Here is a 27384-nt window from a genome sequence, read left to right on the forward strand (position 1 = left end):
ACTACGGTAATGTAGCTTAGATTCCTACTCATTTAGAAAAATTGACCACAAGAGCTTACAAAACAACTGATTCCATTTTCTTTGGAGTATTTGTTCTTACAGAAGTCATTTAGCTATATTTTCCTCTGATCTGATTTTTTCTCTTTTCCATGCCTTCCACCTCTTCTTTTCATACCTCTCATTTATAACAATTTTTTCTTTCTATTCTATTTAAGAAATGTTTAATGCCCTCAAGCAATGCATGCCTCTATACCATAATGAAGTTAAAAACCTTGGCTTTCTAATAAAACTGTTTGTTATCTATGCCATGTAATCATGATGAAAAGGAAAAGATTTATTTTAAAAGGGAAAGGAAATGATTTTAAAATGAAGGTTTATTCTTTATAATAATAAAAGTGTCAGAAATAATTATAAAGCACTCAACATACATCAGGCACTTTTCTAACCATTTGGTGAATACTTATTTATTTATTCCTTACAGTGAAGTGAATATAATTATTATACTCAATGGAAATATGAGGAAACAATTTCTTAGAGGTCAGGTACTATGTTCAAAGCAATACATCAGTGTAAAAAAAATGAAAGAAAGAGAAAGAGGGTGAAAGGGAGAGACGATGTGTGTGTGTGCTAAGATATAATGTATAACATGGAGAATAATACAGTATGAAACAGTGGTCGAGTAAGTAAGAACAGGCTTTGGAATCACACAGATCTGCTTTCTAATCTCCGTGCCATCATGCATTAGCTGATACCAATTAGTGAAATAATTCATGGAAAAAGCCTCACCACATACTAGGTGCTAAGTAAAAGATAACTAATCATCATAACATTATATAAACATGACTCCAATAATATTCTATTAACGATCAGCATTTTCCAAGCATTGTAGAAATTATTTTTTATCATCAAAAAAATAAATTATGAAAAAGTAATTTAATTATGGGGACAATGTGGCATTAGAGCCATACCCAGATAAAATACTGGGGAAGGAAAACTGACCAATTGTGTATCAACATTTTTTCAATGTATGTTAGCCATATGGATGGTGAGAAAGGCTTATGAAAAAGTAAGTGTCGGTCATGGGAATTTCACTGACATTTCTGAAGGCAAAGTCAACACTTGTAGGATGAATCATGGAAACCACAGGAAATGCAAGAAGAACACAAGAAAAAGAATAATAAAAATCTCCAACCATTTAACATTCCATAACCTATTCAAATATAAACTGAAAAGCAAGAGTTTACTCCATCATACTTGAAAATACTTGATGTACTACAGAGTAGAAATTACCAATGCCCAGGGGCACCTGTGTAGCTCAGTCAGTTAAGTGCCTGACTTCAGCTCAGGTCATGATCTCTCAGTTTGTGGGTTCAAGCTCCACGTCGGACTCTGTGCTGACAGCTTGGAGCCTGGAGCCTGCTTCAAATTCTGTGTCTCCCTCTCTCTGCCCTCCCCGTTTCATGCTCTGTCTCTGTCTCTCAAAAACAGACAAACATTTTAAAAAAATTTAAAAAGAAATATCAATTCCCAGGCTGAGACAGTAAGTATAGACAGTAATACATGTATGTTCACATGGGTTGATGTACCCAGGGATACCCTCCATCTCTAACTTAATCCATTTAGATCCATTAGATATTATTAATACAATATAGTATTAGCAGTAACAAATATAAATTATAGCAATTTTTCTACTTTAAGGAGTCATGGCTTCTCTGAAAAGCAAACAGGTTACTCATTAATTACATAACCACAGGTAATGTAAAAATCTTACAATGTACTTTTTCCTTGTAAGTATGAAGTGCTCCTGAGATTTTGCTAATCTACTTCCATACTTGTTATCTGATCTAATACTCAGAAAAGCCTTCACCATAGGCAGTGGCTTTGAATATTTAACTAATGAGGATTACACCTTGCATTCAGAGTAGATGCTAACATGAGGATAATAGAGATAAACCCATGGGATAAATTTTGAGTTAAGAAGACAAGGAGAAAAAATTTTTAATTTTTAATTTGCAAGTAAGATAGCGTACATAAACATAGTCTGTACTAGTTTTAAAACTGTCTTTTACAAGTTTAAATATTTTGAAAAGGACAGCAAGCTATTTATTTTCTAAAGCATAATTGGAATTTTCTTGAGAAAACATTTATTTTTCTACAGTGCAACCAAATGTTCTGAAGATAGTGTTAACTATGCATAAGACATTAACACAAATGGAGATACTGTGATTTACTGAGAAGGAAAGCAGGTTATTGGCAAGAGCGCCGCTGGCATGCTTCCTTGCAGATCAGATGGTAACAGAGCTTAGGGAATAATCACATTTTGTCCACACAGGAACTAGAGCAAGTGAAGACTGCCAGGGCTACTCTGTCATTAATGGTACCAGAGCCCAATACAAGCTACAAGCCTAATGGCAGTGCCACAATGCTGCCAAGTATTTCATAGATAGTATTCTTACTGTTGTCTTAGACAATATTCATAGACAAGATTACTACTATACTAATACTTACTAATAGTCTTACATTTAAAAAATATTTATTTTGAGAGAGAGTACATGCACACAGGGAGGGGCAGAGAGAGGGAGAAAGAGAATCCCAAACAGGCTCCACAATGTCAGCACAGAGCCCAAGGCAGGGCTCAAACCCATGAACTGTGAGATCATGACCTCAGTCGAAGTCAGACTCTTAACTGACTGAGCCACCACTGCTCACCAATTTTAAGGTGAAAAAGCCAGTTCTGAATGAGGGTCATTTTTTTTCTCAACCTGAACTCAGATTATTCTAATATTTAAATTCTACTGAGGGAATTAATATGGGTTTTTTCTGTTTCTTTGTTTTTTGAGAGAGAAAAAGAGACAGCGCATGCACACACAAGTGGAGGAGGAAGAGAGGGGAGAGAGAGAGAGAGAGAGAGAGAGAGAGAGACCCAACCACTCCTGGCTTAGAGCTGAAAGTGAGGCTTGATCTCATCGCCTTGAGATAACGACCTGAGCAGAAATCAAGAGTCTGACACTCAACCGCTGGAGCCACCCAGGCACCCCTAATGCAAGTTTAAAAAAAAACAAACACCTTTTTTTGAACCACTCTATCATACCCCTTATCATAAATGGCATGATCATCTTTTGAGTTTGATCTCTGACCTACATATTTTCTGCAGTTACTATTTTGTAATTTGAATAAAGTTTCTCTTCCACTAACATCAGATAAGGGTTTGAGATTCATGCCTAAGTGACATGGCATTTCACTTCCCACTCACTTTTTCAAAATTAGAAAAGCTCATCAAAACTGCATTATTTGGTGAAAATAATGTTAACATGAGTTCATTCAATTTTCTTTCTGCCAGGAGACTTCTTGCTGTTCCTTAAACATATTTCTATCATCCACCATAACCTACAATGTCCTCATTTAAAAAGGGAAACACTTTTACTCAGCCAAGAACCATTTTCTCTTTCAATGCCCAAGAGTTGCTTGTTTTTAAAGGTCAAAAGGAAATGAGCCACATAAGTAATAAATACGTTCAAGGAGGCCTCTGCATTACACTGCATCTGCTCTATGCGAACAGCTAGTCACACAGCTACATGCAAGAGGGTCCATGATGTTCAATCCATATCTAATAAAGAAGGCAAAGGTTGCATTAAAATATACAAATACTTGTCTACTGGTATAGAAGAAAAAACAGGTAGATTAGACAAAACTTTGTTTTGAAATAAAATTAATGTGTAAAAATTTACAATGTCCAGTGTAAGGTACTGTAATGAGAAAGAATACAAAAAATGAGCAATAAATTGACATTAAACAAACATTCCCCAAGGAGTACTATGTGGCTTTCACCATTTTTTAAATTTTTAATTTTTTGAGAAATAGAGAGCACACAAGCAGGGGAGGGTCAGAGAGGGAGGGAGTGAATCTTAAACGCTTACATGGAGCCTGGTGCAGGGCTGGGTCTCACAACTCTGGGATCATGACCTCAGACGAAATCAAGAGCCAGACCCTTAACTGACTCAGCCACCCAGGCGTCCCTCACCATCTTAATCACTAGAGATCTGAGGATAAAAAGACAAATAAAACATGAACACTGGCCTTAACATGCTCACAGTCTATGAAGGCGAACATTCTGATAAATACAGAAATGGTGAACATCAGATGTATACAGTAAGCGCAATGGGAAAATCACGTGGGAGGGCTAGCTATCAACCCTAAATTCTAGACATGACGCACTGCAGTGGGAAATCCAGACAGAAGAGCAATAATCCAAAGGCACAGCTTGAAAATGAAAGGCATGTTTGGGAAGAGAAAGTTACTTCACGTTGGGGGGAGTAGGATGTGTGCTGGGGAGGGGGGAGAGGAAGTAAATAATCAACATGAAAGCAAAAGATCAATGATAGTAGTAACCACTAAAAACTTCTGAGCACTCGATAGGTTTCAGGCACTGGATGTACACTTGCCAGGCACCATGTCATGGGAATTTCATAACTCCCCAGTGAGTCTTATGATCTAAGGCTCAGAACATTAATGGTGTGCAATCACACAGGAAAGGCCTGCCATGTCAAGTTAAGAAATGGGGACTTTACCATATGCTGAAAGGAAGCCAGTGAAAATATTTGGTTAGGTTAGTACCTTAGAAAAATCCTTAACTGGGAAGGATGAAGAAGAAAATAAACTCTGAAGGCTGTATGATACTAAATAAAGGTGGCTGTTGAAAAGAACAGGAAAGAGAAAGGGACCTGAACTAAAGCAGTGGCATTACACTGAAGAGGAAGGTGTTTACTGGAGTAATTCTTCCCTCCCTCCCTTCCTTCCAATATAATTTATTGTCAAATTGGCTAACATACCGTGTTTAAAGTGTGCTCTGGGTTTTTGCGGTAGATTCCAGTGGTTCATCATTTCCGTACAACAAACAGTGGTCATCCCAACAAGTGCCCTCTTCAATGCCCATCATCCATTTCCCCCTCTCCCCCACTTCCCATCAACCCTCAGTATGTTCTCTGTATTCAAGAGTCTTTTATGGTTTGCCTCTCTTCCTCTCTGTTTGGAACTAATTTTTCCCCTTTTCTTTCCCCATGGTCTTCCACTAAGTTTCTCAAGATTCACATATTAGTAAAAACATAAGATATCTGTCCTTCTCTGACTGACTTATTTCTCTCAGCATAATACCTTCCAGTTCCATCCATGTTGCTGCAAATGCTATGATTTCATTCTTTCTCATTGCCAAATAGTATTCCATTGTATATATAAATGACATCTTCTTTATCCATTCATCTTTGGCTATTGTTGAGAGTGCTGCTATAAACATTGGGGTACATGTGCTCATATGCATCAGCACTCCTATATCCCTTGGATAAATTCCTAGTAGTGCTATTATTGGGTCATAGCGTAGTCCTGTTTGTTTTTGTTTTTGTTTTTGTTTTTGTTTTTGAGGAACCTCCACACTGTTTTCTAGAGCAGCATGGAGTGACATTCCAAAGATGGAGCGGACAGGACTTAGTGACGGATCTGGGTGGGGGTGGAGTGATAAGTGTTGGGAATGACCATTGAGGTTTTTAGCTTAGACAACAGGGTGAATGCTGATGACTTTATCTGACTGAAGGAAGAGGGAGACAAAAGCAGAGTTCTGAGAAAGGGCAGCAGCTTCAGTGACAGAGATGTCACACCCATGGGGTAAACAACTCTCCTGAGTAAACGACAACAAGTATGGTCTGCGACTCACAGTAGAAGCTGGGGACAGAAGTCTCAGAGGAACAGGTGGAGAGTACAACCGAGGGATGAAGAATCATAGCTAAGAGAGAGAAATGGCCCAAGAAAAGAATCCGAGAGGGAGTAACAATATTTGATGGACCAAGAGTTGCTTTCTTTAATACCAGATCAGTGAGGAAGAATGCTGATGAACCAGAAAATAAAATATTAACAGGACAAATTTTTGTACACAGAAAGAACACATGGAAGAAAATGGTGGTGCAAAGAGCTCCACTCACGTGGTCCCCAGGCAAACAACCACAACTGTTACAAGATATTTTCACAACCAAGTATTTTAAGTCTCTGAATATTGCCCTATGGGGATACAGCAAACAAAGAAAAGTTATTAAAAAAAACATTCATCTTGGGAAGAACAGCTAGGGTCTGTGTCATTTGAGCCACACTTTGCTTCTTCTCTCCCAAAGCCTCAGTTCAGTAGAATGCAAGCTCCAGTACAGGCATAAGATATGATCAATAAAATGAGGCTCCTTCTCCCATGCAGTTCTCAGTTAAGAGCTAGAGGATCTCTCCAGCAGGAGTGGGCTGCCAGTATCACACCCCTTAGCTTCATGTTGCAGAGGCCAAATTCCAAGATAGTGTGGCAGACAGGCTGGGGAGTCCTTTCTTTACCCAACCCCACTTATGAGGTGGAAACTAACCCAAGTGCAGGAGGCAAAGAATACTGGGCCCTTTATTACCATGGCCCCAGCAATCTGGTAGGTCAGAAGTTCCTTGCCAGGACAGGCAAGGTGAATAGACAGGCTACTGATCCCACACAGCGTCCTACTCATAAAATAGGATGCCACTCCTAGACAGACCACTGTCCCCATCTCCAATCCAGAGCAGTGGCTCAGAGATTTTGTCCAGAGGGAAACAGAGGCCATAAGAACAGACATTTCCGAAACTCTCTCCTCAAAAGAACTGACTTTATTTAGAACAGATAAAGTGGGAAGTTCAAACCTAAAGGTATGTTGAAAATGACAGAGATTTCGGGGAACACACTAAACAACAGGCCAGCTAGTCTATCAGAAAGAATGTGAATGAGAGACAATTTAAGAGTACTCCTGGAGTCAGAAGAAAACTTAAAAAATGAATCTTGAGGTGGCTGTGTGGCTCGGGTGCTTAAGCGTCTGACTTCATCAGGTCATGATCTCACGGTTCGTGAGTTAGAGCCTGCATCAGGCTGTGTGCTGACAGCTCAGAGCCTGGCACCTGCTTCATATTCTGTGTCTCCCTCTCTCTGCCCCTCCTCCACTTGTGTTCTCTCTCTCTCTCTCTACCTCTCTCTCTATCTGTCCCTCTCCCCCTCTCTGTCTCTCAAAAAAAAAAAATTAAAAATTTTTTAAAAAATGAACTTCAAAAACTACTCCTGGAAATGGGCCTAAATTTAATTGGACTAGATTGTACAGCAATATATGCCCCCAGGGAACTGTTAAAAAAAAAAATAAAACACTCAGTGGACAATTATTGGAGCCTAACCGTTGGAGTGAGGCCAACAAAAGCTGGCAGCTTGAGAGAAGAAAGACAGTCAAAGGGAGCCTGGTTCACACCACTATCATTTCGGGGTGAGTGTGCACGTGCCTACGACTGTGCCCTCAGCGAAGCAACATCAGAGGCTTCACACCACAAAGGCAGCAGGTCTCACTATGGGCACTCAGCCAAGTCATTGAATAAGCAAGGAAACAGTAACATCAAGCCCCTGGGAGTCATATATCAAGAGCTGGGAAAGTATATTCTCTTAAATGTACAGTTTTCAACAAAGTATTTAAGATCTAGACAGACACAGGAAAGCATAACCAACAACACCCAAGGAGAAAATGGCCTATGAGAGGACTCAGATGTCAGGCTTCGCAAAGATGTTAAGACAATATTATAAACATGTTCCAAAAACTGAACAGAAACCACAAAGCAAACCAAGGTATGGTGGTGATGTCTCAATGAAGAGAGAATATGAATAACTAAACAGAAATTATCCAAGAGAACCGAAGAGAAAATCTAGAGTTAGTGAGTATACTGACTGAAATGAAACATTTCTGGATGGGACAAAGAAAAGATTTGAACTGACAAAAGGAAGAATCTGAACTTGGGAAGAGATCGGTAGAAACCATATAATTTGAAGAGCAGAGGGAGGAAAAGAATGAAGAAAAATGAAGAGAGTCCAGAGAAATGCGTGACACCATTAAATATACCAACATATGCATAAAAGAAGTACCAACAGAATAGGAGAGAAAAGACCAGAAAAAAAATATTAAAAGAATTAATAGCAGAAACTTTCCAAACTTGATGAAAACTATTAATCCACACCTATGAGAAGTTTAGCAAACTCCTAGTAGTATAACTGCAAAGAGATCCACAGTAAAAACCTTAAAGATAAAGAGAAAAATCTTAAAATCAGCAAGAGGAAAAACAATTGCTTATATTTAAGAGAACCCACAATACATTTGAGAGCTAACTACTTATAAGAAACAACTGAGGCAAGAAGACCTTAAGACACAGGAAAAAGAAGCATAAATTAAACCTAAAGCAAGTAAAAAAAAGAAAGAAAAGAATAAAGATCAGAACACACGTTAATGTAATACAAAAGAGAAAAGAGAGAAAATCAGTGAAGCCAACAGTTGGTTCTTTGGAAAGATAAGACTGGCAAGTTTTTAGCAAGGCTGACCAAGAAAAAAGATTCAAGTTACTAATGTCAAGAATTAAAAAGGGGAAGTTACAACAGATATTACAAAGAAAAAAAATTTTTAAAAAACCCACTTATAAAGTAATACTATGAGTGTCAACAACAGTATGCCAAAAAATGAAAAATATGAAATAGAAAAATTTCTTGAGATAAACAAACTACCAAAAGTCACTCTAGAATAATTAGAAAGTCTGATTTACCTGTAACAGGTAAAGGTATAGACTTAGTAATTTAAAAACTGCCCACAAAGCCACCCAGTGAAGATGGTTTCACTGGTGAATTCTACCAAACATTTAAGTGTTAATAACCAATTTTCCACAAACTCTTCCAAAAGTACTAAGAGGAGGGACCATTTCTTAACTACACGGTGAGGCCACTATTACTCTAATACCAAAACCAAACAGACATCACAAGAAAAAGACAACCACAGGCCAATATTCCTTGTGAATATAAACACGAAAACCCTCAATATAATACCAGCTGGGTTTAGCAACATATAAAAAGGGCTACATGCGCTGACCACGTGAAATTTATATAAGGAAGGCAAGGTTGGTTCAACATATGGAAATCAATCACTATAATATACCACTATCAGTAGAATAAACAACAAAAATAACCTGATCATCTAAGACAGAACAAGGATTTGACAAAATCCAACACTCTTTCATGTTAAAAACACTTTAATGAAAAAGAACACTAGGAATGAAAGGGAATTTTTCCTCATCCTTTTATAACAAAAAGTAACCTTTTAAAGATAAAGGCCACCAGCAAAACAAACATCAACGAAAACAGTTACACCATACTTAATGGTGAAAGGCTGGGTGCCCTTAAGATCAAGAGTAAGACTGGGGCGCCTGAGTGGTTCAGTCAGTTAAGTATCTGACTCTTGACTTCAGCTCAGGTCATGATCTCACAGTTTGGGAGTTCAAGCCTGCATCAGGTGCTGCACTGACAAGTGGGGAGTCTGCTTGGGACTCTTTGTCTCCTCTTTCTTTACTTCTCCCCACTTGTGCTCTCTCTCACTCTCTCAAAAATAAATAATCCTCCAAAAAAAAGATCAGGAATAAGACAAGAATATCTACTCTTACTAGCTTTATTTGAAACTGTTATGGAGGCTCTGACCAGGAAAATTAGGTAAGAAGAAAAGAAAGGGCATAATATTGAAAGAGTTGAATATTGAAATACTAAAAAGAAAGAAAACTATTTGCACATGACATGATCTTACATTGACTGGATGGGTTGGTTCATAATTCCAGTAATTAAATCCTACAAAATAGGGGTGCCTGGGTGGCTCAGTAGGTTGGGCAGCCAACTTTGGCTCGGGTCATGATCTCACGGTTCATGGGTTCGAGCCCCACATCGGGCTCTGTGCTGACAGCTAGCTCAGAGCCTGGAGCCTGATTCGGATTCTGTGTCTCCCTCTCTCTCTCACCCTCCCCTGCTCATGCTGTCTCTCTCTCTCAGAAATTAAAAAAAATTTTTTTAAATCCTACAAAATATTTCTTAGGCATTTGTACCAAGCAATGTACCAAGTTCTTTACATAAGTTAGAGTATATATACTCTGTAAAATAACTCAGCACTCAGAACTCTTTGTCCTTAGACCAATCTCTCCGTTTCTAGCACTTATCAGACACTTTGGCTACAGGGATCACATCCAAAAGAAGACAGCAAGATCTAGAGTTCTGTTAGAAAGGAAAAGCAAAAGGAAAGTCTGATCCCTTCACACTTAAGAGTACTCTGAGAATCAGACAGAGGCAGGAGGGACCCACGCTGGAAGCCCTGAGTGGGGACAACATGTTAGATACATTAATGGAAATTCAGAGGGCACAGCACATGTGCCTCCCCTTGGGATCCTGGGAAGAGTCTCACACCAATCTGAGGATGACCTGTCAAAGTGGTTCCTGCATGGCCCCATGGGAACTAGGAAGGTACTGGAAAGTCTGGTCAGACCCTCTGGAAACGCCCATATATACTCCTGATTATACTTAACTAATAAGCAGAAAGGCCTTTAAACATCTCACCACAGAATTCTGGGCTTAATTAATGCACATAATACTCTCCACTGGGACTCCACAGCGACCTTCCTCACTTCCTCATCTCCTCTGACACTCTCAGCTCAGCTACTCTTTCATCTGTTTTGGTTCTGACTCTAGGTTTTTTCCTCAAGTGCCATGTGCCTGAAAAATGTTGTTCAGTATTCCCTGGCTCCAGCAAAGCCCTCCAAACTGTCTGTTTATCAAACAGCTTTTCAGATATCACCTACTTCACAAATCACTCCTGAAATAATTACAAGAAAGACATAGAATTCCTCTGGCTCTCACCCAGATGCAGAGAAACTACACTTATTTAGTTCTACAGAGTCATAAGCGACAACAGATAGCTAATTGTGTAGTGAGAAATGAATACCTATGGATGCCAGTAATTATTCTAGAAAGAGGAAGTTTATAAACTATTATATGGAAATATGTACTGTTATACCTCTGTGTATATCTCACTTTAACCCACACTAGAATAATCTCACGATAATTTACAAAACTATAATGGTATCAGTGACTAAATTATAGGGTTTAACTTTAGCTCGATGTGATGTTATATGGGAACTTCAAACAAGTGGGATTTGGTTTTAAAAAAAACTAAGTAAAAGTTCAGTTTTCTACATACAATTTTAAGACAATATTCGGATTATTACTTAGTTTACCATACAGTAACCAAGCCAAAATTTAAAGCCATGCTAAACATTGTTGGCTTAGTTTTGCCCACTATAGGGAATGTACACTTCTTACTAAGACCACTAAAAATTAAAAATATGTGACATGGAGAAAAAGTTAAGATAAAGTTGACTATTTTCAAATCCAATTTTGCCACATCAGAGGGAAGCAAAGCCCACCCTAATTATGGAATATTAATACATTATAAATCTATTCTAAAGAATTCGGTAGTAAATTTTATCCACATTGGCTTCATTTAGAGCTCTAAAGGTAACAACTGCATTAATGGATAAAATTTTAGAGATACTTAAAGAAATGATTCCTCAGATTTGTCTAACTATAAAAAGTCCAGGATATTTTGTAAGGACTTCACACTAAACTAGTTTTTGACAAAATTTATGTTATAGTGGAATTATTTAACAGACTTAAAAAAAGTGGATGCTTTAGCATGGGTCCTAATGCTCCAAAGATTCTTACAAACTTATCTCAGGCGAAGACTTGGTATTAGGATTTTTAAAAGCCCCCTGTTGATAATATGCAACTATGGTGAAAGTCTTCAAATTTAGAGCAATGAACCTGAATTTCCACAGGAGAGGCACAGGAGTATTTTTGATTTAAAAAAAAAAAAAGTGATTTCTATGACTAAGAAAAATAGGTAAACACTGATATAGCCCAATGTATTTTTTCATACAAGAAATGAACTTACTTGCTTAAGAATACAGTTACACAGTCAATCTGTTAAATTCTAATTAAAGTATCTCTGTTACATTCAGAACATAATTCCTTTTTTTGTGAAGATGAAAATGATCTTGCTCAAGATTTGGAATGTGCCTTGTATGCTATTTCCAAATCATAGGAAGAATTCACAAACATTCAGCACTGCCCAGATGGAAGAATTTTGCATGCATTAAACCATGACATTAAGTATGGTCATGGGAACCATAGTCTTTAATCCACAGAAATGAGACACCCATAGAACCAGTGTTTCTTGGTTTAGTAACATGCACTAAATAAACTACCACAACATCACTTGTAAAGGATAACTGCAACATCCCAAACTATATCATCTTCTATCAGAAGACCCTTCAACTGGCTTTCTGTGTGGCTTGAGCTAGATTTCAGGTCAAAAAACATTTAAATGTAATCAACTTCCTAGAAAACACTGGGGATTGAAATCATATCACAGAATCTCCCCTTCCCACAGCCAATGTAAACAGGCACAGCACATATAATATAAACAACAACAAAAAAGGTAAAAGCTAACACACACACACAAAAGCTAACACCCCCAAAAAGAACACAGGCACAAAATCCTACACAGCATTTGAAAATGGCAGCAAGGAATGAAACAGAAGGTCATAGCCCTGTTCCCCCACACAGTACATTGGATGAGAATGTCTCATTAAAATCCTGAGAAGTCTCATTGATTTCCCATGGAAAGCTGAGTGTGAGTTCAACTTATGGAGAAGCCAGGGAAAACCAGAGGAGTAAATGTCCCTACCTAGCAACAGAGCAACTCATCAGAAAGTAGAAAAACAGAGAGGACCAGTGGTGGTGATCTCTACCAGATGGGAAAAAAACCAGACAGTGAAGACAGTATGATCCTCACCACAGAGCATCAATTATCTCCAGCATTCAACAGGAGAAGAGGAGACATAAGGAACATAAGGAAAAAAGATTCTTAGACAGCAAGAGGCTGAGCCAACGCCCGTTACAGTCATCAGGGCACAGAGGAGACTGTTGCTGGACAGTGACGGGGCAAATGAGGAAATCCAATGCCAAGCATGATTCTCTGAAAGCAAAAAGTGCAGGCACTGTGGACTTCAGCTGAAATGGGATAAATCCAAAAAAAAAAAAAAAAAAGAAATGGGATAAATCCTCTAAATTTTAGAGTTCTCTTCTTTGAAAAGAGAATACTGCCATGAGCAGATGGAGTGATCCTGAACAAGCCATGAAAAGAGGAGCCTGAGAACACACACAGCATGTTCTCAGACTCTTTAATCAAAAGATGTCCAACCCCAGCTAAACTCTTCCTTCCCTTTTTTGGGCTCAGGACATGAGGCACCTGAAATCCCTGGCTCTCAAACATAAGCTAAAGACAGGAAGACAACCCAGGTAACTTTGGAAGGGAGAAAAGGGAAATTCACCTACACCAAGTCAGTGCAAATAGAAATTTTGGACAGAGCTGCCCTTTGAAAGAAAGCAGAAGACAAAAAGAAATGGGACAGGGAATATGTAACATACTCTAATTTAGTATTTTCATAAGACACAAAACATATTAGAAAAACAAGAATACTTTTTTATAAGAAAAGAAGTATAGTCAAAGAACCAAGATAATCACATGAGTTCTTTGTCAAAGAGCTATATAAGTAATAAAAAGGCTGGTAGAGGACACAGAAGCATCCAAAAAAAGTAAAACTTAGCTAAAGAAAAAGCTGAAGACAATATAAAAAATCTCACTCAATTCTAAGACCACTAAATTAATTTAAAAAAGAAAAACAGAAGAGACAGAGATAGAAAAGAATTATGAAGACAGAACCAATTAAAGAGCAAATAAAAGCTCAAAAGTCTAATAAAAAAATCCATACACTTGAAGTAGTGAACCTATTGTAGTAGCAGAACTATACAAAGATATAATACAAGAAAATCTCCTTAAAATTAATGCCAAGGATTTGAGTCCACATCAAATGTTCACACCACTTTCACTAAAGTTCACATAGAATAAATGATACACATAATCACACAGTACAAACTGTTCAGGTATCTGGGAAAAAAACATCAAGTAACTTAGCAAGGAAAAAAAAAAAATCAGGCTGGGGCACCTGGGTGGCTCAGTTGATTAAGTGTCCGACTTTGGCTCAGGTCATGATCTCATGGTCCGTGGGTTCGAGCCCTTCATTGGGCTCTATGCTGACAGCTCAGAGCCTGGAGCCTGCTTCAGATTCTCTGTTTTCCTCTCTCTTTTCCCCTACCCTGCTCATTCTCTCATTCTCTCTCTCTCTCCCCCTCTCAAAAATAAATATTTTTAAAAAGGCTAGATTCAGACTCCTTCACAGCACACTCAATGACAGAAAATAACTAGATATCTATAAAAATAAGAAGAAAAGTAGAAGTCCTCCATATATATCTATTTATGTCTTGAGTTTAAGTGTAAGGCAATAGGTTGACAATGTACACAATGAGAAAGCACTCATGAACATTTCCTAGAAAAAGCACGGATGACAAAATCCAGTCAACCAACAGGTGTGGAAAAAAAAAAAAAAGTAAAAAGAATACAGCACATATGCCCCTTATGGTGGAGAGATAACAGAAACTGTATAATGTTAATGAATCAAGAAATGATGGCCTACGTATATTAATCAGGTTTTGAAGTTTTAAGCCAAAATAGTAACAATATTGAAGGGAGATTGGTACAATGTTTAAGTGAGTTAAAATAATTTATGTTTAAAAACTTTTTGCACTAACTTTGCAAGAACAAAATCTCTGAATAAACAAAAATAAGCAGGCCAAAAAAAAAAAACCCAAAAAACAAAACAACAACAACAAAACCCCTTTCTATGAGCTGTGACATTTTGTTCAACATAAATTTAGTTCTAAACTCCTTGAGAGGATGTGGCTGGTATGACTGAAAGTAATAAAAAATGCACTCCTACTATTTATCTAATGATATTTCCTGCCTCCTTGGCCATTTGCTCCTTAAGACATCCACACTAATTATGGAGATAATAATTAGTGACATTGCTTTCTCAAAGTCTCCAAATAAGTTCCCCAGAGATGGAAGTATAATGATTCATGAAGTGTCCCTCACCTTTTCCCTAACTGCCAGTGAGCAGGGGTTTAACGCTAGCAGAGGATGCAGAAAGCATAAAGGACTACTGCATTTCCCCAGGGAAGAGCTGACTGGATTACATTCATTATAGTATCAGCATACTTTTTCAGAACATATAGTTTCTATTCCCTAAAACTCCTCCACCTCACCTACCACATACCAATTATTTATTTCAAGAAGTTATGCACGGGGGTTTATTCATATTGCATAGTAGCGCACAGCATCAACTAGATCTGTAAAAGGTGTTAAATTTAGATTTTAATACTCATACCATTTTTCTACAAGCAGATAAAGGCATACATAGCCAGAGGCATTAATCTCAAAACCTGAAGTTAAATTGGTTTGAGCAATAACTATCAGTGTTCAATTCTTTAAAATGGCTTTACTGACATATAACCAATATACACTAACCTGCACATATTTAAAGTATATATGTGTTTATATATGGTATGAACCCATGAAATAATCACTACAACCTACATAATGATCATATATCTCTAGCCCCCCAAAATTGTCCAGTGCTTCCTTGAAATTACTCCATCTGGTCCATCCACACACCTTCCCATCCCCTGGCAATCACTGGTCTGCTATTTGTCACAAAATTTGAATTATCTAGAATTATATATAAATAAAATCAGACAGAACGTACTTTTTGTGTGCCTTTGTTCACTCAGCATAAAAATCTTGAGGTTCATCAATACTGCATGCATCAGTAGTTCATTACTTTTTATAAATGAGAAGTATCCCATTGTATAAATATACAACAACTTTCTTATGCATTTACCTGTTGACAGACATTTGGATTGTTTCCAATTTGGGAGCTATTACATATAAAACTGCTATGAGCCCTGACTGCAAGTCTTTGTATGGATATATGCTTTCATTTATTTGGGGCAAATAACTGTAACCATTACATCATATAACAGGTATACGGTATACGTTTACATTTTTAAGAAACTGACAAAGTGTTTCCAAAGTAGTTGCACCATTTATATTCTTACCAGCAATATGTGAAAGTTCCAGCATGTGACAGTAATATCTCACTGAATTTTTTTTTTAATACTCACTTATTTTTTCAGAGAGGAAAGACATGGTGTGAGCCGGGGAGGAGCAAAGAGAGAGGGAGACAGAATCTAAAGCAGGCTCCAGGCTCTGAGCTGTCAGCACAGAGCCCGACATACGGCTCGAACCCACAGACCGCAAGATCATGACCTGAGCCAAAGTTGGATGCTTAACCGACTAAGCCAGCCACGTACCCCAGAAATTTTGTTTCCCTAATGACTATGATGTTAAACCTATTTTTACGCATTTTGTTGTTGTTTTTGCCATTCATTTACCTCTGCTGCAATTAAGTGTTTCCACAAATCTTTGCCTATTTTTCTAATTGAGTGCTTTGTTTTCTTATTATTGAGTTTGGAGATTTCTCTATATATTATTCTGCACCCAAGTCCTGTATAAGACATATGATTAACAAATTATCTTCATCAGTTCATCGTTTGACTTTGTAGTCTCTTAACAATACCTTTCAAGGGGCGCCTGGGTGGCTTAGTCGGTTGGGCGTCCGACTTTCGCTTAGGTCATGATCTCTCAGTTCGTGGGTTCGAGCCCCACATCGGGCTCTGTGCTGACTGCCAGCTCAGAGCCTGGAGCCTATTTCGGAGTCTGTATCTCCCTCTCTCTCTGACCCTCCCCTGCTCACGCTCTCTCCTAGAAATAAAAAAAAGTTTAAAAAAAAAAAATACCTTTCAAGACTGGCGTTTTTTAATTTTGATGAAATCCAATTTATCAATTTCTCTTTTTGGGGGGAAAGGGTGTCATTCTTTTGATGGTATGCTAATGACTTGTGCCTAACTCAAACTCCTAAAGATCTTGTGTTTTCCTCTAGAGGTTTTATTGCTTTAAGTTTCACATTTAGGTCTATGAGTCATTTGATTTAATTTTTATATTTAGTGGGAGGTATGGATCAAAAGTTAATTTGTTTGCAGCATATGGATATCCAATTTTTCCTGCACTATTAATTAAAAACACTCCAAAAAATTACCTTTGCAACTTTGTTGATCTATTATTTACGGGTATGTTTTGGGGTTCTCTATTTGTCTATCTTTATGCCAAACTCTCTTGATTACTATAGCTTGATAATAAATTTGAAATCCTGGAGTTTGTCTTCCAGTTATGTTCTTTCTTGAATGTGCTTTGACTTTTCTAGGTTCTTCGCATTTTCATATGAATTTTATAATCAGTCTCTCAATTTCTCCAAAATTCTGTTGTCATTTTTATCAGAACTGTGTTGAAACTAATAAATTAATTTGGGGAGAAGAGGCATCCCACAATAGTGAGTCTTCCATGCCATGTACAAAAGTATATTTGTCTTCATTAATTTATTTAGGTCTTCATTAATTTTGCTTAGCAATGTTCTATAGCTTCCAGTATACAAATTGTATACATTTTTTATCATAATTAGCCCTGAGCATTTCATTATTTATATATGGAACTGTACATAGTATTGTTTTTAAATTAGATTGTCAATTAACCACTGGTAAAGAAATCCAGCCGACTTCTGTAAATTGATCTTGTGTTGTGCAATCCTGCTACACTTATTTTCTATATAGACTGTGATGTCATCTGCAAGTAAAAGTTTTTACTTTTTTCTTTCCAATCTCTATAACTTTTATTTTTATTGTCTTACTGCTCTTGCTAGAACCAAATACTACAGTGTTCAAATGAGGTGGCAAGAATGGCTTTCCCTGCTTTGTTCCTGATATTAGGGTAAAGGAATTTGGCTTTTCATCATTAAGTGTAAGGTCAGCTACAGGTGTTTTAGAAATGCCCTTTCATCACATTGAAGAAGTTTTTTCTTATTTTCTAGTTTGTTGACAGTTTGGAGCAATAGATTCTGTCAAATGGTTTTTTCTGCAGCTATTCAGATGATCACAGAATTTTAAAAAATTGTTAGTATGGTGAGTTACACTGAGTTTTTTAAATACCTTGGGATAAATCCTAATTTTTTATACTAGCCTTTCAAAGTATTGTTGATACACCTCACTAAAATTCTGAGAATTTTACATCATGAGAAATATCTGTATGTTACATTCTTTTCCTGAAATATGTATTTTTTAATTTTTTTAATGTTTTTTAAAATTTATTTCTGAGAGAGAGAGAGAGAGAGTGAGAGAGAGAGAGAGAGAAAGCATGATCAGGGGAGGGTCAGAGAGAGATGGAGATACAGAATCTGAAGCTGGCTCCAGGCTCTTAGCTAGCTGTCAGCACAGAGCCCAACGTGGGGCTTGAACCCACGAACCGCGAGATCATGACCTAAGCGAAAGTCGGACGCTTAACCGACTGAGCCACCCAGGAGCCCCTAAATATTTTTCTGGTTTGGGTATCAAGGTACTTCAACCTCACAGAATGAGTTGGGAAACTTTAACTCCTGCTCAGTTTTCTAAAACAATCTGCATACAATTGGCATCACTCCGGTTGTAAATGTTTGGTAAAATTCACCCACGAAGCCACCTAGGTCAGGATTTTTCTTTATGAGAAGGCTTTTACAGATTCAATGTCTTTAATCAATATAGGAATATTCATGTTATTTGTTTCATTTTGAGTAAGCTTTACTGATTTGTGTCTTTTAAGAAACTGTCCACTTTATTTTTATTGGCTTAAAGATTTTCATCATATTGCCTCATTTACCCACTTAATATCAGTGAAATCTGTAATGATATCACCACTCATATTCCTGACATTGATCATTTCTGTCTTTGTGGTATCCATTTTTGGTTTAATTTGCTCTTCTGTTTCTAAGTTTTTAATGAAGAAACTGAGTTCGCTTACTTAAAACCTTTCTTCTTTTAATGTAGACCTTAGCACTATAAACTTCCCACTAAATACTGTTAGAGGCATTCCACATATTTTGATACATTGTGGGGTTTTTTTTAATGCCCATTTATTTTTGAGAGAGAGACAGACTGAGTGCAAGCGGTGGAGGAGCAGAGAGAGGGAGACACAGAATCCAAAGCTGGCTCCAGGCTCTGAGCTGTCAGCACAGACACGGGACCCGAACTTGTGACCCAAAGATCATGACCTGAGCCAAAGTTGGATGCTTAACTGACTCAGCCACCTTGATATTGTGTTTCTATTTTCATTCAAGTCAAATGTTTTCTATTTTCCCTTTTGATGTCTTCTTTAATCCACAGGTGTTAGAAATGAATTATGCAATTACTGAATGTACCTTGCAGAAATCTGTTATTGGATTCTGATTTAATTCCATTTTGGAATGAGAACACAAATCGTGTAATTTATTGAAACTTGGTTCACGACTCAGAATATGACCTATCTTGCTACGTGTTCCACATGCACTTGAAAAGAATGTACATTCTCTGCTGTTGTGTAACAGAGTTTTCCATAAACCTCAAACTCATTACGTATGTTGATAGTGACGTTCAAGTCTTCTATAGCTTTATTAACTTTATCTACTTCTCTCAATTACTGAGAGGTGCTGAAATCTCCAGCCATAACTCTGGTTTTGTCTATTCCTCTTTCCAGTTCCATCAGTTTTTACTTCATGTACTTTGAAGTCATGTTACGAAGTGTGTGAACATTTTGAATTGTTATACCCCCTTAAATGATTTCTTATTATGAAATGATCTTCATGCCAGATGTTCTTTGCTCTGGAATCTACTTTGTCTGATATGAAGCCACTCCAGGTTTTCTTCTGATTAGTATTAACTAGATATTTCTTTTTCAGTCCTTTTGCTTTTAGTCTATTAGCATCAACTAGTTAAAATCGATTTCTTACAGGCAACATATAATTGGATATTGGTTTTTTTTAACATAACAATCTTTGCCTTTTATTTAGATGTTGAGACCATTCACATTTTAACAATCACTGATATGGTTAGGTTTGTTCTAATTGTCCATTTATTTGCCTTATCTGATTTTGCTGCTTTAAATAGTTTTTGTTCGATTGTACCACCTTTTGTTGACTTACTAGTTACAACTCTGTATTTTTTGGTGGTTGTATTTTTTGGGCTTAAGAGCACGCATCTTTCATGTATCAAAGTCTGTCTTCAAGTAACATTATGCTATTTGACAGTATGAGAACCTCCTAGTCTCTGTATTGTTGTTTTACCATATTTCACTACATCAGCTATAAACTCTACAGAAAATTGTAACTATTTTTGTTTAAACACCCAATTGCTTCTTAAAGAGTTGTAAATGCTAAGAAAAAAAAAATCTTATGTATTTACCCAGATACGTTTTTGATGCTCTTCATTCCTTTGCATAGATTCATACTTATATCTGGTATTACTTTTCTTCTGCCTGAAGGACTGCCTTTAACATTTCTTGAAGTGGAAGTCTGCTGGTGATGAATTATTTCATCTTTTATTGTTTAAAAAAGGCTTGGGGTGCCTGGGGGGCTCAGTCAACTGGGTGTCCCACTTCTGCTTAAGTCATGACCTCATGGCTCGTGGGTTCGAGCTCTGTGTTGGTCTCTGTACTAACAGCTCAGAGCCTGAAGCTGCTTTGGAATCTGGGTCTCCCTCTCTCTCTGCACACCCTCCCCCACCCCCTGATCATGCTCACTCTCCCTTTTTCCAAAAATAAGTAAATATTACAAAAAAGCTTTATTTTGCATGTTTTTGAAAGATACTTTCCTGGATACAGAATTCAAGAAGGACCTTTTTTTTTCTAATTGCAGTACTTTAAGTATGCTGTTCCAAGTGTCTTTTCATTTGCACTGGTTTCAGAAGAAATTTTTTGGGACCCTTATTTTTTTGTAACTTTGTACAAAAAAAAGAGTCTTTCTCCAGCTCCTTATATGGTTTTCTCTGTTTAAGTAGTTAGCAGCAACTTCTTTATAGTGTCCCTTGAGATAGTTTTCTCATTGTTTCTTTGTCTGGGATTCATTGGTCTTCTGTCACTTTACAGAATTCATCAAACTTGGACAATTTCTACACATTATTTTTTCAAATATGTTTTCTCTACCATCACTGCTGTGATAACTCTGATTACATGTATATAGTTCACTGGAAGTTGTGAACAAAGCTCAATGAGGTGCTCCTGTATTTTTTTTTAAACTTTTCCCCCCTGTATTTCTTTTTAAGTAATTTCCACTGCTACATCTTCAACCTGCCATTAATTCTATCCAGAATATGTTTCACTTCAGGTATTTTAGTTTTCATCTCTAGAGATGCAGTTTGGCTTTCACGTCTCTCACATTTTAAATCTGGTCTCTAGCTTTATGGACATCCAGAAAATCCAGATAATAAGTATTTTAATCTCCTAGTCTGCAAATTCTAACATCAATGTAGGTTTTGGATGGATTTTGGCAAATTGGTATTTCTTCTCATTATGATCATACTCTACTGCTTATCTATAGACAATGTTTGAATGTTTGATTAGATGCCATATATTGTGAATTTTACCTTACTGAGTGCTTAGTATTTCTATAGCCTTATAAATATTATTGACCTTTGCTCTTGAATGTTTGAACCTCCTGGATGTTGTTTTTATAATTTATCCAGCAGGGCTAGAGCATTCATTCTGTAGCTAATTATTCCCCGCTTTAGGAGAAGGAACCGTTCTAAGTACTGTAACCATTGTCTCATAGCATCTGTGGTTCTCCATTCTGGTTTGAAAGAAAGGCAGTATTTAAGGGCTTGTATGTGTTCTCAGTATCATTCCTCCAAATTGTTTTGGGTGACTCCCTTCTCTAGCCTCCTGCACATTCCTCCTATGCATATGCTGAGCAGTATTCTAATGAAAATCTGAGAGAGGCCCTCTGAAGATACCTAGAGTATTTTCTGAGTCCTGTATAGAGCATTTTCCTCTCCAAGGGAACTCTTGCCGAGAACCTTAGCCATCTTCGTCTTCCCAGAAGCTCAATCCCATCTCAATTTAAGAAGTCTGTCTGAATGTACAACAAACAAACAAACACCTCCCTCAAACAGCAACCTGTGAAAATCTAACAAAGTTCTTTCTTTTGGGGACCACTATATTTTGCTATCTAATGTCCAGTAGTATCTTGAAAAACCATGGTTTCATATATTTTGTTCTGGTTTTCGGTTCTTTTCAGGCTGGAGGCTTAATCAGGTTCCTGCTAGTCTCTCTTGGCTGGAAAAGGATTCTCAATTTAGTTTTAAGCATGATGAGTTTTGAATAACTATTTTAGAAAATCATACACATAAACAATCTCTGGGTCTATGAATTCAGAGATATGATATGAAATTTATATACCAAAAAGATTTCCCTAGGCCAGATGACAAATGAACCTTGTTATCATTCTCATACTGAACAAGTGACACATTACAGGGTGGGACACACAAAGTTCCACAGGGTGGGGATATATGACTTTGGCACTGTTTGTGTTTCACTTAAAGTTATGGTTAAGTGCATGAGTTTTGAGGTTATGCCACATGTGTTCAAATCCTACTTTCTCCCTGTATTATCTGGGTGAATTTGGGCAAAATGCCTTGCCTGTTTATGCCTCATTTTTCTTATCTGTTAACGTGATGCTTAAAAAAAATGGGATCTCTGAGTTGCTGTAAGCATTAATTCCTCCCAAGCACTTTCATAGTAAATATCCAGTAACGATTCCCCATTTTACATAATTTTCCTTACAAAATTAATAATAGCTGTCTAATTTTATGCATACATAAATCATAATCTCAGCCAAAACACACAAACGTAATACATCCATTGCTATTATCCGGTTGACACACAAGGAGTTCTGAATGAGGTCTCTGTCTCAGTCTCTCCACCCTCCATTCCTTTTTGTTTGCTAGTCTAGAGTAACCTCTCTTAGAGAATGACTTTCAAGTACAGAGGCCCGTCGTGATCCCTCTCCGCAGTGCCTGCTGAACAGAGGGCAGCCTCTTGACTCTGGCATTACCAGACTTTGTATATTATGGTTCAAGTCTATTTGTTCAGCCTCATCTTCTACTCCTCCATTTCACTCACTGTGTCTTACAACCTCTATGGTAAGTAAACCTGCGTGAACATCCAAGGGTCTATACCATGTCTATACGTTTTTCATTCTATTTCTTCTACTTGGAAGCCCAGTCCCTCTTAAGTCCCATAACTGGTGTGTCTTGCACATACTGCACTGTGTGGAGAAGAAGGAACACAAAGGCAGCTTCAAATAAAAAGCTCTGCTCTTCACAGGTTCGCTGCCAAGTAAGCAAGCAGGCAACACAACAATGAAGAGAACTATTCTAGAGAGATGGAGTATGTGACAGGGAAATAAAAGGACTTCAGGCTTAATTTTGCCTGAAAAGTAAACTGAGACAGAGAGTGGATGGTGGTCAAGGAAGGTTTCACAGAGGAACTATTATCTAGATGTTTGAAGACCCTTCGCAACCTCTTTCTATGAGAATGAGCAACAGGCAAGACTACTGATTACAAGTATGCTGAGCAAAATAAACCTTCCATATACATCAGTTCCACTGTGAAATGCTCACAAATAGACCTTGTGTATCAGGAAGCAGGGGACTAAGACCAAAGAGACCAGTGAAATACTGAGTAACTACTGAAAGCAACACGGGTATTTAGAGCACAAATAGGTCAAAGCAAGATAAATAGGATCTAAAAGTTCAACTATATAACATGCAAGGTAATGATAATATATAATATCTTTCCACTTATTTTTGCATATGATCATAAAGAACCTCACAAAAGTTAAAACAATGAAGCTTAGATTGTTCACAACTGATGCACCTTGATTTGATATAGTCCCAGCAACCCGGGAATTATATCTCACCCAAGACAATTTTGTCTAAGAGAGCATATCATATCTTGGTTTTTTTTTTTCCACAATGACAGCTGATCATTCAATGTGTACTTACTCTGTATCAGCCCTGGCTAGGTACTTTGTCTCTCATTTAATTCTCATACCAGGAAGGTGAGCCTCTCTTAAAATACAGTATTCTCAGTAAGAACAGCATGAAACTTTATTTGTATGACTTATATAATTAATAAAATCCTCTATTCCCCATTCAAAATTTCATTTTTGACTATTCTATTTTGAATAGCCAGCCACCATATCTACTTTTTTTTGATAACTGGGGAGTCCAATTGAAAGAGATTAGCATCAATGATTATCATTTGTTAAATGCAAGATGTTATATTGTGTCATTTAAGTCACAAAAATAAGGATGACATGATAGACCCATATTTTATATGCAGAAACAAGGATCAGAGAGGGTAATCACATTTCCAAGGTGATATGGGTCTTAATATTCGGTTCTGATTCTGACCACACCCTGTGTTCTTAAAACAACAAATATCACTTAGTGGATGTGTACCACATGCCAGGCACTCTGCCTCTTACATAGTAGGAGCCTAACATGTTATTGCTTTTAATCTTTCCAACCACTCCATGAAGGAACTGCATGTCCAGAATCCTTTATGTGAAACCACTGGATACAGGTGCTATTTACGAATTTATAACGTCTGGAATTTTTGACATACACTTGATCCTTGAACAACACAGAAGTTAGGGGCACTGACCCCAGTGCAGGTGAAAATCCACATAAAACTTTTGACTCCCCAAACTTAACCATTACCAACCTATTGTTTGACCAGAAGCCTTATCGGTAACACAAGCAGTTGATTAATACATATTTTGTATGTCATGTGTATTACAGACTCTATTTTTACAATTAGGTAAGCTAAGAGAAAATAAAAGGTTATTAAGAAAATCATAAAGTGGGGCGCCTGGGTGGCTTAGTCGGTTAAGCGTCCGACTTTCGCTAAGGTCATGATCTCGCGGTTCGTGGGTTCGAGCCCCGCGTCGGGCTCTGTGCTGACTGCCAGCTCAGAGCCTGGAGCCTGTTTCAGTCTGTGACTCCCTCTCTCTCTGACCCTCCCCTGTTCACGCTGTCTCTCTCTCTCCTAGAAATAAATAAAAATACTTTAAAAAAAAAAAAAAAAAAGAAAATCATAAAGAAAATACATTTACAGTACTAGACTGTATTGAAAAAAATCCACATATAATTGTACCTGCAGAGTGTATACCTATGTTGTTCAAGGGTCAAATATACAGAGTGTACAAGCACATTTTATTATTAATTTTGGCTGAATCCTATATAACATTTCATTATATTTAACTCGTGGGGGGGGGGGCGGGGTAGCTCTGCTCAGGTTCCATGCCAGTTAGTTTCTAATGTCTAATGTCTTCCAACATCATGTTGAAACAGGAAAAGAGGAAAATATTTATGGAACAACACAAATATAAAATATGTTAATAAATTAAAATTTTCTCTGCCTCTAGGTAGATAAACCAAAAACAAAGAAATGTATAAATAAGGGCACTTAGAGTGGGGAGGAATGAAAACACTCACTGCTTTAATTCAAAAGAGTTTCATAAATAAAGCATCCAAGTCTAACAGGCTGCCAGCACATTTGATCATATTGCACAGATCTAAACAGCAGAGATTTAAAGCAAAGACTGAGAAGTGGGAGCCCCAGCTTCTCCCACAGCAGATCCATCAATGACTCTCAGACGCAGACCCTTCCTTTCTAGAACCAAGGGTCTCCACTCCTAGTCTTAACATTACATCTTTCTTTTCCTTCATCCTTCCTTTCTTCCCTCCCTTCCGTCTCTTTTACTTCCCACTGTCTGCTTTTTTGCTCTCATTCTCCTTCCCTTCTGTTCTTAATGGCATTCAAGATAAGGGTGTCATCTGAGCTAGTGCCAAAAAGTAAAGTTCCCACAGATCGTTTGGTATTTCTCTGATGCCCATTTAAGGTTAAGTTTAGCTTAGAGAGTGCAAGGTTATAAAATGTTCTTAACAGACTCGCAAGTGCAGAACTGTGTGTGTGTGTGTGTGTGTGCACGCGCGCGCGTGCGCACGCACGTGCGCACGTGGACACACGTGAGTTTGACATCTGTGGTTGGTAACATTCTCTGCTCCTTCTAATTTCATTCTCACTAAATCTTCAGAGGGCAAAAGAAAGACAGACATCTTATTTCTATAAAACAAGTTCAGCTCAGTGATTGTGGTAATTGGTAATTAAGTATGAAGTTTAAATAATGTTATTTAGCAAAAAGTCAATCATGCTGTATCTTGCAATATCGATACAAGAATTAGTCCAAAACTACTTTTCTCACTATAATGAGTTATATTTTTTCACTCAAATTAACTGAAGGAGGACTTTTCTAATTCATCTTTAATCAGCAAGAATTTCTGAGCTCTCACATAGAGTTGTTCCTACTATTATAGTATTTACATAGTGCATTACTTTTTATTGTTTAAGTAGATGATCACTACCGTTCTTTAAATAGTTTGCTTCTCGTTAACAGAAGAGTTTTGCTTTGTCACGTGAGCTGCAACTACTTAGCCTAACACGTAATAAGCACTCCAAAGGTACGTGATAAATAAATGCTTATAAATAAATTTACTTTATTTAAGAATAAAAAATTGCCCTCCTATATATTCTCACTTGTAGTTAAAAAAGTACAAAGAAATAAAATCTCAATAGCGCTAGGGAAAAAACTACAGATATTTGTAAGATTTGGGAATGCAGGAAGACTTTCTAAACACAATACCCAAGGAGTAAGTCATTAAAAAAAGCCTGTTTAGAGAGAAATAAACAGAATAGATCCAAAGTTTTAAATTTTCACATACTCAACAACTCAGTAGTTGCATTTTTATACTAAATCCTAAGAATAAAATCCTGGGTATAGATTTATCTGCATAGATTCTTATCACAGCATTGCTAAAATACAAACAAGTCAACATAAAAAGGAAAACCTGGAAATGGCCCTAAATGTCAGCTAACAGAAAAAGAGAAGGCAGGCAGCTCTATCACAGGAATCGAGTTTAAGGTCTTAAATTAGATTCTGTGATGTCCTCTTGCCCTTATACTCCCCACTGGTACTCTTAAGTTTGACCTGGGCAACGTTCCCTCATCTGTGAGATCAAGAAAGTAACCTTACAAACATGGCATGATTGTACAGAATCCCCACCCTCACTGTTACAATGTGCAGGGAAACTATATGAATCTACAAAGTAACGTATTTAACAAGAGCAATGAGAAACAGGATACAAGTAGATTTCATGTTACACAACAGTGGATTGCAGTAAGGATAGAAAGACTATATGTGAAGTAGAAAAAAGGATTCAAAGCGTATCCTCCAAAATGTTATAAAATAATTCATTCTGACTGGAGGAATTATAAATACTTGCATATTTTTATTTTTTAAATTACTTTATAATAAGCGTGTATTTCTTTTAGATAAGAAAATTACAATGAAAGGAATGTTTTCTGAAAAATACTGTTTACACATTTCTTGGAAGTATCAAATTCACTGTGTACAGAATCTTGCATAATATACCAGACCCTCTCTCACCATGGTTTCCTGTATTCCTGGTCACTCTAATTTGCTGTTGCTTCATGGGCTGAACCAACCCACTGTGAATATTTTATTGTAACTTCC

The 27384-nt window shown here is 37.2% G+C and overlaps 1 protein-coding gene across 1 annotated transcript in view; it reads right to left on the minus strand.

Annotated features, from left to right (window-relative positions):
* Positions 1 to 27384, minus strand: part of FBN2 (fibrillin 2) — a 258206-nt gene that overhangs the window by 208923 nt on the left and 21899 nt on the right. The gene's annotated exons all lie outside the window — the stretch shown is intronic.

This window comes from Hyaena hyaena, unplaced genomic scaffold, assembly GCF_003009895.1.
Source record: "Hyaena hyaena isolate Hyena2069 unplaced genomic scaffold, ASM300989v1 scaffold_115, whole genome shotgun sequence".
Classification (NCBI taxonomy): domain Eukaryota; kingdom Metazoa; phylum Chordata; class Mammalia; order Carnivora; family Hyaenidae; genus Hyaena; species Hyaena hyaena.